Genomic DNA, 20,209 nt, shown 5'->3' with positions numbered 1-20,209 from the left:
CTCCACTTCACCTAAGATTTCGGTTTTAGTTTCATGTTAATTTCCTCAAACATGCGCCGGTGTCTTGGCTAACATTAGCAGTGTTGAATTTACTTACTCTGAGACTTTTGTGTGTGTGTGTGTGTTTTATTTCAATCAGGAGCATGTTCTAAAAAATCATCAGACACTCCCCTGTCTAGCTGCCCGGGTTTCCTTAAGTTACTGTCCCCACGCTGCTCGGTGCTCCGGGCTGGGCTGAAATCCCCTGGCGCTCTGCAGCGGCACAGCCGCCTCGCAGCGCAGATGCCGAACAGGCACCGCCTTACTCTTCCGGCGCCCAACCAGCCTGGACTTCCTGCGCGACCTTCCTTACCTGTTCACCTGCAGAAAGGGAGGGCAGGGCTCCTGCACCCACGTTCCCAGGCTCGTCTGAACTCCTTTCCTTCCTGGGAGGCAATGACCTGCACACCTGGCCGCAGAGGACCGAGAAGAACTTAACAAAGGAGATCCCGGACCTGCGGGGCGTTAGGCTGGGAAACACCTTCCTCCTGCTGCCGGCCAGTGCTGGTCACGTGACTTTGTTGTGCGGTCAACTGGCCCCTTGTCAATCAACCAGCAAACTAGAAAGGCTTTTGTGTATTTTATTTTTTTTTTCTTGCTATTTTTTTAAAATTTAAAATTTTATTTTATTTTTAAACTTTACATAACTGTATTAGTTTTGCCAAATATCAAAATGAATCCGCCACAGGTATACATGTGTTCCCCATTAGAAAGGCTTTTGTGTATTTTAAAACGTGATTGTTTTAGGGAACTCAAAGTGTCATCCTCACTAAATCTCCCAGAGCATGGTATGATTGGTACTGTTAATGGATAAAAGGACAAGGAATTTCACAACTGTTAAAGATTATCTAAAGCTGTTTTCTTTTTTACAGAATGTGAAGAAATTCATCTGAACCACCAATGTCACTAATATCTCTTGTAACATCACAAGATTTTACTTGACATCACCACCCTTTATAAAAGCTCCCAGACCATTTACCTGTATATCTATTGGGTCTGTTTTGAGGAGCAGGTGAGAACACATCTTCTAGACACAAGCTTGGCTGCCCATCACAGTCCTCTGGGGAGATTTTCTGTTTTGTTTCATTTTTTAAAAAGACTAATACCTGGGGCTTTTCCTGGTGGCTCAGTGGAGAGGAGTCCACCTGCCGGTGCAGGAGACATGGGTTTGCTCCCTGGTGAGGGAAGATCCCACGTGCCATGGAGCAACTAATTCTGTGCACCACAACTACTGAAGCTGTGCTCTAGAGCCTGGGAGCTGCAGCGACTGAAGCCTGCCCTGCGCCTACAGCTTGCACTCTGCAACAAGAGAAGCCACTACAAGAAGTCCCCGCTCACTGCAACTAGAGAAAAAGCCTGCACGCAGCAACAAAGACCCAGGGCAGCCAAATTAAAAAAATAACAACAACTAATACCTGGACCCCGCTCCAGGCCAACTGAAATATAATCTCTAGAAGTGTGATTGGGACATATTTTCTTTTAAAACTTCCTTCAGATCAGTCTAATGTGAAGCCAGGATTGAGAATCCCATTCTAGACCAATAGTTGTGAAATTTTGTTGAATTACCCAGAGAATGGGTCACTAAGCATCTTAGTGACATCTTGATTTAGATTTTGAGAAACACGGCTCTAGTCCCCCACTGTCAGAGATGTGACCACAAGCTGATTTTAGCTATTTAAATTTAAATTAAGATAAAAAATTCAGTACAAGTAGCCACATGTGTGGATTACAGACCATTTCTATTCCTGCAGAAGTGTCTAATGGACAGCACTGTCCTGGACTGTCTGTCCTGGGGATCAGCCGTGACTTGTGCACAGTCTACCCTTGTGAGGATTCCAGAATAGCAAGGGACAGAGCTATGAACACACAGGTTCGGAAAGAGGAAGTTCAAGGAAGGCCTCTCTGAGGAAGTGACTTTGCACTGAGACATTTCAACGGTTGGTAGTTGTGGAGTTACAAAGAGAAACCCTAAGGACAGTTCAAAGACAAAGGAAACCCTGGAAGGAAGTCTTGTTTTAAATATCAATCACATTCATAAGCTATCATTGTAATTAAGCAGATGGGAAGGTAAAGTGTCATCCCATTTAAAGAATTAAAGAAGCTAAGGCTTTTCACTTCAGAGAAAGAACAAATTTAACAGTTCAGAAAAACTGTGGAGAAATAAGTTCCCCTTTCCACATATCCATACTCACAGACACACACATATACAAACTCTCTCTCTCTTCCAAAAATACAGAGCCTAAATACAACCTAGAATTGCTTCTTTTTGTGATTACAAAAGACTTCAGCGACTGATCACATGGTTAGGTCTTGCTCCAGATTCACTGAGAAACAGACTCCCATTGTTGTGAATTCCCTAAAATCTGAGTATGAGTTAGGGACTGAGTCAGGTTTGAGGACACATTATGGAATATCGCTCTCCAGGGCTTTTTACGTCAGGCTGCAGAGACACCTGAAACATGGACAATCCAAATGCTTTTTTCAAATTTTCATGTGCATTAATGCCTGAGCATGAAGTTTTGTGTTGAAGGAGTCTTGGTAACCTCTAGAATATATGGCTTACCTTCACCTTCTGACCCTTTATCTTGGCAAAGTCATTCATTCTCTCTCAACTTCAGTTTTCTAGTATGTAAAATGCCAATAATAAGACCTGTGTACTTTGCCCTTGTGAAATAAAATTCATATTTTATGGCAAGACAGGGATTCCCACATAGTTTAGGGGTAAAGAATCCATTCTCTTGCCATTGCAGGAGACCCAGGAGACCTGGGTTTGATACCTGGATCAGAAAGATCCCCTGGAGAAGGAAATGGCAACCCACTCCAGTATTCTTGCCTGGAAAGTCCCATGGATTGAGGAACCTAGCAGGCTAAAATCCATAAAGTCACAAACAGTCATACATGCCTAAGTTGCACTCACATACACGTACATGGGAAGACAAGAAAAATTTAAACATAAAGTTTCTCCTCTGACCATTGACTGCTCCGCATTCTGCATTGTGGATGTGCATTATGCATGGACCAGACCTCCCAAATCAGCAAGAATACTTCAGTTCAGTTCAGTTCAGTCCAGTCACTCAGTTGTGTCCATCTCTTTGCGACCTCATGGACTGCAGCACACCAGGCCCCCCCTGTCCATCACCAACTCCTGGAATTTACTCAAACTCATGTCCATCAAGTCGGTGATGCCATCCAACCACCTCATCCTCTGTCATCCCCTTCTCCTCTCCTGTCATCCCCTTCTCCTCCCCTGTCATCCCCTTCTCCTCTCATCTTCAGTCTTTCCCAGCATCAGGGTCTTTTCAAATGAGTCAGTTCTTCGAATCAGGTGGCCAAAGTATTGGAGCTTCAGCCTCAACATCAGTCCTTCCAATGAATATTAAGGACTGATTTCCTTTAGGATTGACTGGTTGGATCTCCTTGCAGTCCAAGGGACTCTCAAGAGTCTTCTCCAACACCACAGTTCAAAAGCATCAATTCTTCAGTGCTAAGCTTTCTTTATAGTCCAACTCTCACATCCATACATGACTACTGGAAAAACCATAGCATTGACTAGACAGACTTTTGTTGGCAAAGTAATGTCTCTGCTTTTTAATAAGCTATCTAACTTTTCTTCCAAGAAGCAAGTGTCTTTTAATTTCATGGCTGCAGTTACCATCTGCTATGATTTTGGAGCCCCCCAAAATAAAGTCTCTCAATGTTTCCACTGTTTCCTCATCTATTTGCCATGAAGTGATGGGACCAGATGCCATGATTTTACTTTTCTGTATGTTGAGTTTTAAGCCACGTTTTTCACTCTCCTCTTTCACTTTCATCAAGAGGCTCTTTAGTTCTTCACTTTCTGCCATAAGGGTGGTGTCATCTGAGTGTCTGAAGTTATTGATATTTCTCCTGGCAATCTTGATTCCAGCTTGTGCTTCATCCAGCCCAGCATTTCTCATGATGTGCTCTGCATATAAGTTAAATAAGCAGGGTGACAATATACAGCCTTGACGTACTCCTTTCCCGATTTGGAACCAGTCTGTTATTCCACGTCCAGTTCTAACTGTTGCTTCCTGGCCCTCATACAGATTTCTCAAGAGGCATGTCAGGTGGTCTGTTATTCCCATCTCTTTCAGAATTTTCCACAGTTTGCGGTGATCCACGCAATCAAAAGCGTTGGCGTAGTCAATAAAGCAGAAGTAGATATTTTTCTGAAACTCTCTTGCTTTTTTGATGATCCAGCGGATGTTGGCAATTTGATCTCTGGTTCCTCTGCCTTTTCTAAAACCAGCTTGAACATCTGGAAGTTCACAGTTCATGTACTGCTGAAGCCTGGCTTGGAGAATTTTGAGCATTACTTTACTAGCGTGTAAGATGAGTGCAGTTGTGCAGTAGTTTGAGCATTCTTTGGAATACGTGCTCAATCATAAAGAGTAACATTTTTCCAGCATTGATAAGACAACTTCTTAAAAGATAACATTCTTCTCGATCTTGTAAAGGGTCACGTAATCTACTATGATAATGTTTAGTCTGGATATGTAAACTGTAAGATGTCATATGATATATAGCTCTCTGTCTCAAAAAGCTTACATAACTGTGCCTTGACTTCTGAGATGCTCTTCCTGGTTATAATCCTCAAATTTGGCTCAAATAAAAGTTTTTATTTCTTTCTTTGATTGACTGATTAATTTTCCATCAACAGCCTTTTGTGTGGTCAAAAGATACAATGGATATAAAATATTATTATTATGACTTTTGGTTTCTGCTCTGACATATGAAGATCTTGAAAATTGTCACTACTGCCGCCACAATAAGAAAAAAGTTGAACCAACTGAATATCAGTGATTCTTTTTACAAACCTACCAGAGAAGTGAGGTCACTGTAGAGATCACCTCTCTGGAAACTGACGCAGACAATCCCAGCTGACTAGGAGCAGAAGCCACTGTCGCCAGTCACGCATAGGGGCAGTAATCGGAGGACAGCTTGAGACCAGTGTGAACTTGACTGAGAGTGGAAAACTCTGAGGCAGCAGGATTTAGGCTTAGGTCAACTTCCACACTTACATGATTTTTACCTTGAGGAGCGCTACCGGTTTTTCCTGTGAAGATAAGAGAGGAATTCCCTCTTGGGTCGGGCAAGGAGGAGGAGCAATAGCTTTGAAATGCACGTAGAGCTTCCTGTCCCTGAAACAAAGGCTGGATGAACACTCAGTTGCTCAGCCATGTCCGACTCTTTGTGACCCCATGAACTGTAGCCCGCCAGGCTCCTCTGTCCATGGGATTTCCCAGGCAAGAATACTGGTGTGGGTTGCCATTTCCTTCTCCAGGGAATCTTCCCCACCCAGGGACCGAACCAGCATCCCTTGCATCTCCTGCAGTGGCAGTTGGATTCTTTACCACTGAACCACTTGGGAAGTTGAAACAAAGCTAGTCCTCAAGGGTCATTTCTGTATCAGAGCTCTATCTGACCTCGAGGGAGAATAATTAGACAACTTCTGCTCCTTCCAGCCTGTCTCACATGAGGAGAAAAGGAGCTGCTGGTTCCCACTTGGATATTTGAAGATTTTGCAAGTAGTCATGCCTGTCATCACAGGAAAGCTGAACAACTATTCATAGCCCAGGGATTCCAGCTCGCTAAAAATGGAGATTTAATCACAAGATTATAGAATGCATCCCCTCCCCAATTCCTTATGATCGTAATAAAAGCTTTCCAGTTACAGTAGCAGTGGATTATAACTGAGAGCTGCAGGACACAGACACAGTTCAGGAAGAAGTTTCTAAGGAAACAAAGAGCAGACAAAACAAACGTCATTAAAGGAAAGTGAAACCTCTGCTCACCAAATATTAAACGCAGCTTAACTCGTGGCCATTTTAACATAAAAGCTCACACTAAAGACTTGCTTATCTCAGTTCCTATTATCTGATACATTATGCCTGGCTTGTAAAAAATTGCAACACTTGCTGAAAGGTGAGCAGTCTGAAAAAATAGAGCAAGCATCAGAAGCAGACTTGAAATTGGTAGAGGTTTTGAAATTATCAGAATGGGAACTTAAAATACTTACAATTAATATGCTAAGAGGTTTACTGGAGAAATTAGACAACATGAAAGAACAGGTGTGTAACATATGCAGAGAAATAAAAAACTCTAAGAATCAAAAGAAAGTGCTAGTAAACAAAGCACTGAAACAGAAATGAAGAACACTTTTCACAGCTGAAAAATAATCCATGAACTTGAATATATGTCAACAGAAAGATCTCAAATTTCAGTATAAAAACAGATTTTTTTTTAAAAAAGAACAATATTCAAGAACTATGAAAAACTACAAAAAAAGTGTTAAATATAGGTAATGTGAATACCAAACAGAAAAGAAAGGATACGAATATTTGAAGTAATAGTGCCTGAAAATTTTCCAGAATTGATGGCAGATACCAAACCAGAGACTCACGAAGTTCAGAAAACACCAAATAGGATAAATACAAAATTATCTACATGTCAGTGTATCATATTCAAATTGCAGAATGTCAGACAAAGAAAAAAAAATACTGAAAAAAGCTGGAGGAGAAAATTACCTTACCCATGGCAAAGCAAGAATAGAATTACATCAGATATCTCTCTTCAGAAACCAGGCAAATGAGTGGAATGGAACATTTAGAGTGCTGAAAGAAAAATCCACCAATGCATAATTCTGAATCCAGTTAATTAATTATCCTTCAAAAGAGAAGAGGAAATAGACTTTCTCAGACCAAAAAAAAAAAAAAAAAAGGAGAGGGAAATCTTTCACTACTAGATCTACTTTGGAAGAAATGTTAAAATAAGTTCTTCATAGACAAGAAAATGATATAGTGGGAAACTTTGATCTACATGAAGAAAGGTAGAACATGAGAAAAAGAATAAACAAAAGTAAAAATAAGATTTTTATTCTTAATTGATCTAATAGATAACTTCAAAATAATAATAGTAACAATATATTTGATAGGGACAGAGTGAAGGGACAAAGTAGGTGATTATATTGTTAATCCCACTAGGGGGTTGTAAGTAAAAATATATATATATATATATATATATATATATATATGACCCCTGTAAGTTAGTGATCATTCAAGAAAACAAGTTTGCTAAACCACAAAACCAACCATATTTGCTTAGCAATAAAACCATGCAGTAGAAGCATGAGACATGCCCCAAAACAATAAAGCAATGGTGCATGAGAACCGCATACTGCCCAGTGTGCTCAGTAAGTTAATGATCTCTGTGACATGCTGTCTGCACACATACAAAACAATAATTTCTGGAATTAGCTTGACCATGTAGGGACAAGGAAACTTCCTGCTCAACCTGGAGGAGAAACTGCCTACTCAAGAGAGACAAATAAGGTCTTCTTCTCCTTCTCCACTTTTCCTTTGATTATAAAACTGTAGCCCAGTAGGTTCTCAGAGCATAGCATTTCTTACCCACCTGCTTGTAAGCCTCACAAGCTTTCTATTCTAACACATCACTTCTTATCTACCACTTTGCTCTCACTGAATTCTTTACACTGAGACATAAAGGACTATGGTAACGAAGTTCTTTGGAGCACTCCTGAACTGACTCTTAAAGATTTCACATTGGGTGATTATAGCTTGTGGGTAAGTGAAATGAATGACAGTGTTATAAGAGATAGGAAGGAGGAGCTAGAAATAGTTTATAATAAAGAAATTGCATTACCTGTGAAGAGGTATAGTGTCATTTGAAAGTGGATTTAGATTAGTTATAATTGTACTGTATACTCAGGCAATTCTTAAAATAATTGTGCAGAAAGTATAATTAATATGCTAAGAGAGGAGAGAAAATGGAATCACATAAGTCCTTAATTAAAACTAAAAAAAGCAGAAAGGGGAAGGGAAGAAAAAAGAAAACAAAGCACAAAGGCAATAAGTAGAAAAAAGTTTATGGTAGATATCAATCTACTTCTATCGATCATCACTTTAAATGTGAGTTGTTTAAATACACCAAAGAAAAAATAAAGACTGACAGAGTGAATAAAATATAGGACTCAATCACATATTGTTTACAAGAAACCAACTTTAATTATAAAGACACAGATGAAAAAGGATAAAGATACACCATGGTAACACCGATCAGAAGAAAGTTGGATTAACCATTTTAATTTCTGACAAAGCTGACTTCAGAACAAGGAAATTTTTAAGGATATATAATGATAAAGGGTCATCTCACCAAGATGACATGACAATCCTCTGTCTGCATCTCACAGTACAGCATTGAAGTATATGAGGCAAAGACAGATAAAACTGCAGGGAGAAGGAGACTTAAATGCACTATTATAGGTGGAGTCTTCAGCAACTCTCTACTGGTAATTGACAGATTCAGCAGGCATAAAATCAATGAGGATATAGTTGAACTGAATGCCGCCATCATCATCTGGGTGTAACTGTCAGTTGTATATTTCACCCAATCTGAGGAGACGATGCATAAAACACTAACCTTATACAGAAAGTTCTTCAAGCTCGCATAAACCATTAACCAGAATAGGCTACATTCTAGGCTGCACAGCACATCTCAACACATTTAAAAGAATAAGTATCACACAAAGTATTGAGACAGTTAAAGCTTAAGGCCCTTTAAGGAGGAGGTGAACATTCTTGCTCATGCTTTCCTTAAGCCTTGTGCAGCATCTTGCCTGAGAACTGGCCTTTCTTTAGGTCTGGAACTAATGATCACACAACACAATGTATTATTCATGGAAATCTTTTTTATGTTAATAATCATAATTGTAACAGATCTTGCCTGGGAACCTGTTTCTCCATATGTGTACCCCTGATTACATAATATTATATCTCACCCAGAGACGTTGCCCAGAACCGTTCTCTCTGGCTAATCTTGTACTAAAGTTAGCTCAGGATGTATGCCTTGGGAAAAGGTCTGGTGGAACTCTTACAACCTTGAGGTATTCTTTTTATCTTTTATCAGCAGCTAGTTAAGAAGTATTTAAGGTCGTGCTTAAACTAGTGAGGCAGGTACTCTCCTGCCCACTTCTGGTGTCTATGTCAGAAGCTTTCTCTGTCCTGTCACTTTAAATAAAATTTTGCACACAAAGCTCTGAGTGACTGAGACCTGTCTTTGGTCCCAGAGTTAAATCTTCTCCTTCAGAGACCATGAATCCAGCAGCACCATTCACCGTGAGTTATCAGTATGCTCTCAGAGCACAACAAAATTAAGTTACAAATAAATATGGAAAATATACAACACATTTCTAAATAACTCATGGATCAAAGAAGTGCTCTCAGAATAAAATTTATTTCAAGCTTAATGAAAATACTGCTTATCAAGCTTATGGGATGCAGTGAAAGCAATATATATAGAGGAAATTTTATAGCACCTAATACATACATTAGAAAAGAAATATCTAAAATCAACAATCTAAGTTTCCATAAGAGAAAACTAGAAACAGAAAAGCAAAATAAGTGCAAAGTAAGAAGAAGAAGAAAAAGAAGAAAAAAAATAGAAATCAATGAAATTGAAAACAGGAAAACATTAGCGAAAATAAAAGTAGCAACTATTTATTTGAAAAGATAAAATATATAAATTTCTAGCTTAGGCTAACTAAAGAAAAAAATACACAAATTACTGATACTAGAAATGAAAGTGAGGACATCACTACTTAACCCACGCTTCAGTTGTGTCCGACTCTGTGCGACCCCATAGACGGCAGCCCAACAGGCTCCTCTGTCCCTGGGATTCTCCAGGCAAGAACACTGGAGTGGGTTGCCATTTCCTTCTCCAATGTATGAAAGTGAAAAGTGAAAGTGAGGTCACTCAGTCATGTCCGACTCGTAGCGACCCCATGGACTGCAGCCTACCAGGCTCCTCCGTCCATGGGATTTTCCAGGCAAGAGTACTGGAGTGGGTTGCCATTGCCTTCTCCGATAAACAGTCCTATGGCCATACATTTGATAACCTAGATTAAATGGACCAATCTGTAAAAAGACATAATTGCCAAAATTCAACTAAAGTACACAATTTTCATAAGAAATGTTATGCAAAGAAACAGAACTAGTAATAACATTTCAAAACAGAAAGCACCAAGCCCAGAAAAGTTCACAGGTGAATTCTACCAACATTTAAGGAAGAATGTATATCTATTAACTATACTATTTCAGAAAATAGAAACAGAAAAACACTTCCTAACTCATTCTATGAGGCTCAGATCAGTTCAGTTGCTCAGTCGTGTCCGACTCTTTGCGACCCCGTGAATTGCAGCACGTCAGACCTCCCTGTCCATCACCAACTCCCGGAATTCACCCAAACCCATGTCCATCGAGTCGGTGATGCCATCCAATCATCTCATCTTCTGTTGTCCCCTTTTCCTCCTGCCCTCAATCTTTCCCAGCATCAGAGTCTTTTCAAATGAGTCAGATCTTCGCATCAGGTGGCCAAAGTATTGGAGTTTCAGCTTCAACATCAGTCCTTCCAATGAACACCCAGGACTGATCTCCTTTAGGATGGACTGGTTGGATCTCCTTGCAGTCCAAGGGACTCTCAAGAGTTTTCTCCAACACCACAGTTCAAAAGCATCAATTCTTCGGCACTCAGCTTTCTTCACAGTCCAACTCTCACATCCATACATGGCCACTGGAAAAACCATAGCCTTGACTAGATGGACCTTTGTTGGCAAAGTAATGTCTCTGCTTTTTAATATGCTATCTAAATTGGTCATAAGTTTCCTTCCAAGGAGTAAGCGTTTTTTAATTTCATGGCTGCAGTCACCATCTGCAGTGATTTTGGAGTCCAGAAAAATAAAGTCAGCCACCGTTTCCATTGTTTCCCCATCTATTTGCCATGAAGTGATAGGACCAGATACCATGGTCTTCGTTTTCTGAATGTTGAGCTTTAAGCCAACTTTTTCACTGTCCTCTTTCACTTTCATCAAGAGACTCTTTAGTTCCACTTCACTTTCTGCCATAAGGGTGGTGTCATCTGCATATCTGAGGTTATTGATATTTCTCCCAGCAATCTTGATTCCAGCTTGTGCTTCTTCCAGCCCAGCATTTCTCATGATGTACTCAGCATATAAGTTAAAAAAGTGCTATAAGGCTAGCACTACCCTAATAATAAAACCAAGTAAAGACATCACAAGAAAACTACAGACCAGTATCACTTATGACTATACATGAGAAGATCCACAGCAAAACATTAGCAAATAGAGGCCACGAATATTATAAAAAGAATTATATGCAATGTCCAAGTGAGACTTATTGCAGGTATGGAAGAATGATTCAATATTAAAAAACCAATTAAGGTAATGCATCATATTAACAGACTAAAAAATTGCATGATCACATCAATAGATACAGGAGAACCATTTGACAAAATGCAATACCCATTCTTAATGAAAATACTCAGTAAACCAGAAATTGAGGAAGGGGAACTTTCTCAGTTTAATAAAGAACATCATTAGCAACCTACAGTTATGATCATACTTCATAGTGAAAGACTAGAAGCTTTTCCACTGAGATAAATAACAAGATAAGGATAGCTCCTCTCACAACTGCTTTTCAACACTGTAATAGAAGTACTAGCTAAAACAATAAGACAAGAAAAAAAAAAAGATATAGATACAACTGTCCTTGTTCATGAATGATTTGATTTTGTACGTAGAAAATCCCAAAGAATTACATAAAGAACTCCTCGAACAAGTAAGCAATTATAGCAAGGTTTTGCCATATACAAAATTAGATTATATATGTCAATAGTTTTATATATGCCAGCAACAGACAGTATAATTTGAAGTTAAAAGTACTATACCATTTACATTATCACTAAAAAAAATACTTAGTATAAATATAACAAAATATGTATATAAGCCCTGTATAAGGAAAAGTACAAAATAATTTTGAACAAAATTGAAAGACTAAACAAATGGAGAAATATTCCATGTTCATGGACAGAAAAAAGTATTGTTAAGATGTCACTCTTCTCAAGTGGATCTGTAGATTATAGCTATCCAAATAAAAATCCTAAAAACTTATTCTGTGAATATTGATAAATTGATTCTAAAGTTTATACAGAAAGACGAAAGACCCAGAATTGCCTACACAGTACTGAAGGCAGCAAAGAAAAATGATAATACCAAATTTCAAGGCTTACTGGAAAGTACAATAATCAAGATAATGTGGTATTAGTGAAAGAATAGACACATAGATCCATGGAACAGAATGGCAAGCCCCAAACAGACCCATATGTAGAGAGTCGATTGTTTTTTATAGAGAAGCCAATAGAGAAAGAATTGTCCTTTCTTTCTTGAAAGAAAGTGGTGCTGGAACAGCTAGACATCCATGTGCCAAACTAAGTTAGCTGCAGACTTTATAATTTTTACAAAATTTTAAGACAAATCATATACCTAAATATAAAATATGAAACTTAAAAACTTGTAAAAGATAGCATAGGAGAAAACCTAACCGACATTAAGTCTGGTGATGAGCTTTTATATGCAATGCTAAAACCACAATGAATAAAAGAAACAATTAATTGAACTTATTAAAATTAAAAATAGTGCTCTGTGAAAGATGTTAAGAGAATGAAAAGACAACCCTAATATGGGAGAAAATATCTGTAAAATACATGTCAGACAAAAAAGACTTATATCCAAAAATATACACAAAACCCTTAAAATTCAATAGTAAGAAAGTCATCAACACAATTTAAAAAGTGGACTCAAGATCCGAACAGATAGCTCATTAAAGATTTTAAAATAGCAAATAATTATATAAAATGATGCTTAGTATCATATGTTACTAGGAAGTTGCAAGTTAAAATATTTGAAAGTTATCTCACACTTTTAAACCACTATACACCTACTGCTGCTGCTGCTAAGTCGCTTCAGTCGTATCCAACTCTGTGTGACCCCATAGACGGCAGCCCACCATGTTCCCCTGTCCCTGGGATTCTCCAGGCAAGAGCACTGGAGTGGGTTGCCATTGCCTTCTCCAATGCATGAAAGTGAAAAGTGAAAGTGAAGCCTCAGTCTTGTCAGACTCTTTGTGACCCCATGGACTGCAGCCCACCAGGCTCCTCTACCCATGGGATTTTCCAGGCAAGAGTACTGGAGTGGGGTGCCATTGCCTTCTCCGATACACCTACTAGGATGGTTCAAATCCAAAAATTTGACAGTAGCAAATTATGAAAATGTCTTAGAACAATAGAAACTCTCATTCATTGCAAGTAGGACTGCAGAATGGTGTGGTTACTCTGAAAGACAGGTGGGTGGTTTCTTACAAAGATAAGCAGTCTTACCGTATAATTTGGTAAACATGCTTCTAGGTATTCACACAAAAGTATTGATACTTACATCTAATCTTTCTAGCAGCCTTATTCATAATTGCTAAAAATTGTTAAGCAACCAAGATGTCTATCAATAGGTGAGTGGGTAAGCAAACTGTGGTACATCCATATAGTAGAATATTATTTACTAATAAAAAGAAAGAAACCATCAAACCACAACAAAAACATGAAGAAACTTTAAATGCATATTCTAAAGTCAGAGAAGCCAATCTAAAAGAGCTCCGCACTGTATGATTCTAACTATGCGATATTCTTAACAAAACAAAACTATGGAGATATTAATACTAAAAAGAACAGTAGTCGTGAGAAGTTCAAGGGGAGGAGGGGAGTGATGGCAGAGGATTAAGGACAGTGAAGCTATCTGCATGATAATGTAATAATCATGGTGGGTACTTGATAGAATACATTTCTCAGAATCCATAGAACTGAGCAATGTAAAAATTAACCTCTAATCAAACAACAGATTTTATTTTATAAAAATGTTTCAATAATGGTTCATCAATTATATCAAAGGTACCACACTAATGCAAGATGTTATTGTCTGGGGAACTGTGAGAGAGGAGGGATGAGGTATATGGGAACTCTATCCTGTATGATTAAATTTTTCTGTGAATCTAGAGCTGTTCTAAAAACAAGGTTGTAGAGGGAAGGATAAATAGGAGTTTGGGACTAACACGAACAGTTCAGTTCAGCCAGTTCAGTCGCTCAGTCCTGTTTGACTCTTTGCGGCCCCATGGACTGCAGCACACCAGGCCTCCCTGTCCATCACCAACTCCTGGAGTTTACTCAAACTCATGTCCATTGACTCTCACATCCATACATGACCACTGGAAAAACCATAGCCTTGACTAGATGGACTTTTGTTGACAAAGTAATATCTCTGCTTTTCAATATGTTGTCTAGGTTGGTCATAACTTTTCTTCCAAGAAGCAAGCATCTTTTAATTTCATGGATGCAGTCACCATCTTCTGTGATTTTGGAGTCCATCTAAAAAAAGTCTCTCACTGTTTCCACTGTTTCCCCATCTATTTGCCATGAAGTGATGGGATCAGATGCCATGATCTTAGTTTTCTAAATGTTGATATTTAAGCCAATTTTCACTCTCCTCTTTCACTTTCATCAAAAGGCTTTTTAGTGCCTCTTCACTTTCTGCCATAAGGGTGGTGTCATCTGCATATCTGAGGTTATTGATATTTCTCCTGTTAATCTTGATTCCAGCTTGTGCTTCATCCAGCCCAGCATTTCTCATGATGTGCTCTGCATATAAGTTAAATAAGCAGGGTGACAATATACAGCCTTGATGTACTCCTTTCCTATTTGGAACCAGTCTGTTATTCCAAGTCCAGTTCTAACTGTTGTTTTTCGACCTGCATACAGATTTCTCAAGAGTCAGGTCATGTGGTCTGGTATTCCCATCTCTTTCAGAATTTTCCACAGTTTGTGGTGATCCACACAGTCAAAGGCTTTGGCATAGTCAATAAAGCAGAAGTAGATGCTTTTCTGGAACTCTCTTGCCTTTTCGATGATCCAGCGGATGTTGGCAATTTGATCTCTGGTTCCTCCGCCTTTTCTAAAGCCAGCTTGAACATCTGGAAGTTCACAGTTCACATACTGTTGAAGCCTGGCTTGGAGAATTTTGAACATTACTTTCCTAGTGTGTGAAATGAGTGCAATTGTGTGGTAATTTGAGCATTCTTTGGCATTACCTTTTTTGGGATTGAAGTGAAAACTGACCTTTTCCAGTCCTGTGGCCACTGCTGAGTTTTCCAAATTTGCTGGCATATTGAGTGCAGCACTTTCACAGCATCATCTTTTAGGATTTGAAATAGCTCAACTGAAATTCCATCACCTACACTAGCTTTGTTCATAGCGATGCTTCCTAAGGCCCACTTGACTTCGCGTTCCAGGATGTCTGGCTCTAGGTTAGTGATCACACCATCACGATTATCTGGGTCGTGAAGATGTTTTTTGTACAGTTCTTCTGTGTATTCTTGCCACCTCTTCTTAATATCTTCTGCTTCTGTTAGGTCCATACCGTTTCTGTCCTTTATCGAACCCATCTTTGCATGAAGTGTTCCCTTGGTATCTCTAATTTTCTTGAAGAGATCTCTAGTCTTTCCCATTCTATTGTTTCTCTCCACTTCTTTGCACTGATCACTGAGGAAAGCTTTCTTATCTCTCTTGTTATTCTTTGGAACTCTGCATTCAGTTGCTTATATCTTTCCTTTTCTCCTTTGCTTTTCGCTTCTCTTCTTTTCACAGCTATTTGTAAGGCCTCCTCAGACAGCCATTTTGCTTTTTTGCATTTCTTTTCTGTGGAGATGGTCTTGATCCTTGTCTCCTGTACAGTGTTACAAACCTCCATCCATAGTTCATCAGGCACTCTATCTATCAGATCTAATCCCTCGAATCTATATCTCACTTCCACTGTGTAACCATAAGGGATTTGATTGAGATCATACCTGAATGGTCTAGTGCTTTTCCCTACTTTCTTCAATTTAAGTCTGAATTTGGCAATAAGGAGTTCATGATCTGAGCCACAGCCAGCTCACAGTCTTGTTTTTGCTGACTGTATAGAGCTTCTTCAACATGCATACACTACTGTATATAAAATAGATAAACAACAAGGACCTACTGTATAGCACAGGAAACTATTTTAAGTATCTTGTAATAATCTATAACAAAAAATAATCTAGACATGTATGTGTGTGTATAACTGATTCATTTTGCTGTATACTTGAAACACTGTAAATCAACTATTTACAGTGATTGAAGGCAGAAGGAGAAGAGGGGGACAGAAGATGAGATGATTTGATGGCATTACGGATTCAATGGACATGAACTTGGGCAAACTCTGGAAGATGGTGAGGGACAGGGAAGCCTGGTATGCTACAGTCCATAGCATCACAAAGAGTTAGACATGACCTGGCAACTGAACAAAAAATTGACTTTATTTCAATAGCAAAATAAATAAAAAATAAAACCTACAAAAGTATTAAGTCTGTGATTATTTTGTGAAAGTTAACACTATTTCGTATGCTAGGTAAAGTATATCAACTACATAAATATGAGAAGATATATATATGTGTGTGTGTGTGTATAGATAGATATGTTTTTTAATTTTATTGTCTTTTTTGACCATTCACTGAATATAAAAGACAAGTTTATAAAGTGAAACATATACTGAGAAATACCATTTTATCCTTTCCCTTAGAATCAAAACCAATTACCTCCCATTTTGATCTCTGAATACCTGTTTATCATTTGATGGCTCTTTTGGGTAAGTATGGATGTAAGATCTAGGCTACCTTTCTCCTTTCCATAGTTGCTAAATGATCTTTTCAGATCCTATAATATGTGGTATCCTGATCCCAAATTTAGATTCTATACAGAATGAGGAACTGTGAATTGTGTGGAGGCAGAAAAATCCTGTTTATTCACTAGATAGTGTAATCATTCACTTTAGTGTTGAAAAGAACTCTCCCTGGGTTCTTTGCAAAAGAAGGCATCAATTTAAAACAATTAATTTTCAAGAAGAGTTTTATTATATCATGAAAGCAAACAAAAATTTCCAAGAATAACGTGACACTAGAAAAATATACTATAAGCATTGATGATGCAAAATGTTAAAAATAAATGTTCCTTTCCCAATCCAAAGCTTATTTATCATGTAAACTATTTCACAATAAAGTTTACTTCAATGAAAAATAAAACAATTACATTTTATTGAGTTTTTAAAATCGGGTTCCCAAAAAAGTTACATCTTTATTCTTCAAAAAGTTTACTATAATATACTGAACCAGTGATAGTTTTAATCACCTATTTTGAGTTTAGGATAGAACTAACACTATTTGCCTTTATTTATTTATATTAATTTTATGAAGTCTTGGAAGCAGTGTAGAATGAGAACATAAAAATAGGAATGAAATATAACAAACAGAGAACTTCTAAATGAGAGAAGAAAATCAAGATGAAACAAAACAAAAGATACAGATTCTAAGAACCCATATATTTGCTATGCAAACTAGTAGTAAATTTTAGAGGCATCTTTATAAAGTGGGAGCCAGTCACAAAAGCCTATATTTGTGGCATTTTTAAGGTATTATTTTGTAAAATCTTTTGACCATGCTGAGAGGCACATGTCGTCTTAGTTCCCTGACCAGGCATCAAACCTGCAACCCTGCAGTGGATGCCCAGAGTCTTAACCACTGGACCACCAGAGAAATCCCCTTAAGTTAATATTAATTGGATAACCATGCATCCTTGACTCTCATGTATTTATCTGAGAAATCTTTATGGAGGACACACAATAAACTGGGGACTGTATCCACATTGGGAAGAGACAACAATCTATGCACCAACTCAGTTCTCAGCTATCCAGTGCAGAGGCATCATCCATAATGAAAGTGAAAGTGAAGTCACTCAGTCTTGTCCAACTCTTTGCGACCCCATGGACTGTAGCCCACCAGGCTCCTCCATCCATGGAATTTTCCAGGCAAGAGTACTGGACTGGGTTGCCATTTCCTTCTCCAGGGGATCTTCCTGACCCAGGGATCGAACCCAGGTCTCCTGCATTGCAGGCAGATGCTTTACTGTCTGAGCCACCAGGGAAGCCCATCATACATAATATATGAGGTCTATTAAACAGTAATGCGAGTGAAGGAAAAACTAAAGGAAAGAGAAAGAAGAATGTGTGTGGGTGTGGGTATATGTGGGGAGCTGCGTTTCTGGAAAAGTGATCAGGGAGGGCCTCCCTGAGAGTGGAACACAGAGGGATGGGCTATCAGGGGGAGAGGGGAGGGAACAGTGATGCCCTGATGCTCCTGAGGAAGGCAACTGGGTCACTGTGGGTGGGCCTGTGGTGGTGAGAAGAGGGTGGAGCCAGGGAGGAAATAGGAGGCAGCAGGATAGGAAGGGGGCTTTCCAGGTGGCACTAGTGGTAAAGAACCTGCCTGCCAATGCAAGAGATGTAAGAGATGTGGGTTAAATCCCTGAGTAGAGAAGATCCCCTGGAGAAGGGCATGGCAACCCGCTCCAGTATTCTTGCCTGGAGAATCCTATGGGCAGAGGAGCCTGGCAGGCTACAGTCCATAGGGTCGAAAAGAGTTGGATACAGTGAAGTGACTTAGCACACAGGCAGGATAGAAGGGTCCTTGTGGGGTCTCCAGAGGACTATGCTTTTCCTCTGGGGAAGGTGGGGAGAAGTTCAAGTCCTGTGATCACAGAAGATGTATTATTTATTGCTGCATAACAAATTGTCCCATTTTATATTATCTTGGGGAACATTAGACATTTGTCCTCTCCCACAGTTTCTGTGGGTCAGGATTTAGGGAGCATCTTGGGTAGGTAGGGTTCTCACTCAGAGTCTCTCCCGAAGCTGCATGGATACGCTGGCTGTGGTTCCTGGCATCTGAAGATGTGGATGGGCCCTGAGACTCCACCTCCGAGGAGGCTTGCTCAGGGATGGGCACACTGGCTGTCTCTCAGGGGAGACCTCAGTTTCTCTTCATGGGCCTCATCAGAGGACTGTTTGAGTGTCCTCATGACACAGTGTGGCTTGCCCAGGGTGAGAACTCCAAGAGGGTGGAAGCCCCACTGTCTTCTATGACCTAGCATCTGAGGTCACACACCGGGGCATCCGCAGAATTCTGTTGATCACATACTTCAGCCCTGACTCCGTGTGAGGGGACTGCTTCACAGTGTGGGTACCAAGGGCTGAGGTTCATCAGGGACTGTCTTGGAGGTGGATGACCAGGGAATAGAAAGGAGGAAATTCCTGAAACAATGTCCTCCCAAGAAATGGGATCTAGTGCAAAAGAGAGAGAGGAGCCCTGTTGGGTAAGCAGGAACATCCCGACCAGTGATAGCATACAGGTGCAGCTGCAAGAGGTTGGGAAGATGTGCTATTTTTGTTGTTATTGTTGTTGTTCTACTTCTGATTTTTTCCTACTTCTCAGTGAAGTAGAGAACAAGGTCATATGTCAAGAATGAGGACTGGGAAGGAGGTTTTGGAAATTCATCAGTATTTCAAGTTTTTCAGTATCTCTTAAGCAATGCAGTGGTCGTTGTCACTAAGCATTGCCTGGTCATATTGCTAAGGAGGAAAGAAAAACACCTTTTTTGATCATTCTTGTATTATATGAGGCATGGGCTGGGTTTGGGGAAAGTAAAAGAAGAACCAAGGAGTTTAGTCATTGGTTTTTGTTTTTCATTTCATATTTGTTTTTCATTTTAAATACAGTGATTTTCTTCCTCTTTGATCTCAAGAATTTTCTATGTTTATAGCATGGAAACTTTTAAGTTATAAACATCCTTTGGTGTGCAATGAGATTATTTTGTTACTCCTGCTTACAGAATGGAATAAAACACAGATAATTAAAAGTAGATATTTGAAATATAAGACACATTCTTTTCCTTACCTGATCAGCCTAAGACCACCAGAGATAAACCTGTGGACTACCAAAGTCAGGTTCACTGACTCATTGCCATGTGGGGACATTTCACGAGAGAAAAAGTAATTATGGGATTTTGCAAGAATGGCATTTAGGTGTAATGTAAATGAAGCAGTATCTTTTTTTTTTTTTTTCCTTTGACCGTGCTGTGTAGCATATGGGATCTTAGTTCCCCAAACAGGGATCAAATCTGAAACCCATTCAATGGAAGCATAGAGTCTTAACCACTGGGCTTCCAGGGAAGTCCTGAAGCACTGTTCTGATGGGCTCCAAGCAAAGTAGGACTGTGTGTAAAGAGGTCACCATCAGTTATGGCCTGTGAAATGGACCTGTGGATCTGTTTCCTTGGAAATGAAGTTAATAGAGATGTCAAATGCTATGTCCAAGACTGCCATGCAAAA

The 20,209-nt window shown here is 39.2% G+C and overlaps 1 protein-coding gene across 3 annotated transcripts in view; it reads right to left on the bottom strand.

Annotated features, from left to right (window-relative positions):
- The window catches only part of TMEM144 (transmembrane protein 144), a 64,763-nt gene extending 45,833 nt beyond the window's left edge, over positions 1-18,930 (bottom strand). The window contains exon 1 of one of the 3 annotated variants that reach the window (XM_025267971.3): positions 18,716-18,930. The gene's annotated coding sequence lies outside the window, so the exon portion shown is untranslated. Of the gene's footprint in view, positions 1-352; positions 558-18,715 lie in introns of those variants that run through there. The other 2 variants (XM_025267972.3, XM_006074043.4) reach the window with 2 other exon arrangements.
- Between the last annotated feature and the right edge of the window lie 1,279 nt (positions 18,931-20,209).

Source organism: Bubalus bubalis, chromosome 17 (genome assembly GCF_019923935.1).
Source record: "Bubalus bubalis isolate 160015118507 breed Murrah chromosome 17, NDDB_SH_1, whole genome shotgun sequence".
NCBI classification, from domain to species: Eukaryota; Metazoa; Chordata; class Mammalia; order Artiodactyla; family Bovidae; genus Bubalus; species Bubalus bubalis.
The sequence above is the reverse complement of the archived record's forward strand: the minus strand, read 5'-3'. Positions and strand labels throughout refer to the sequence as shown.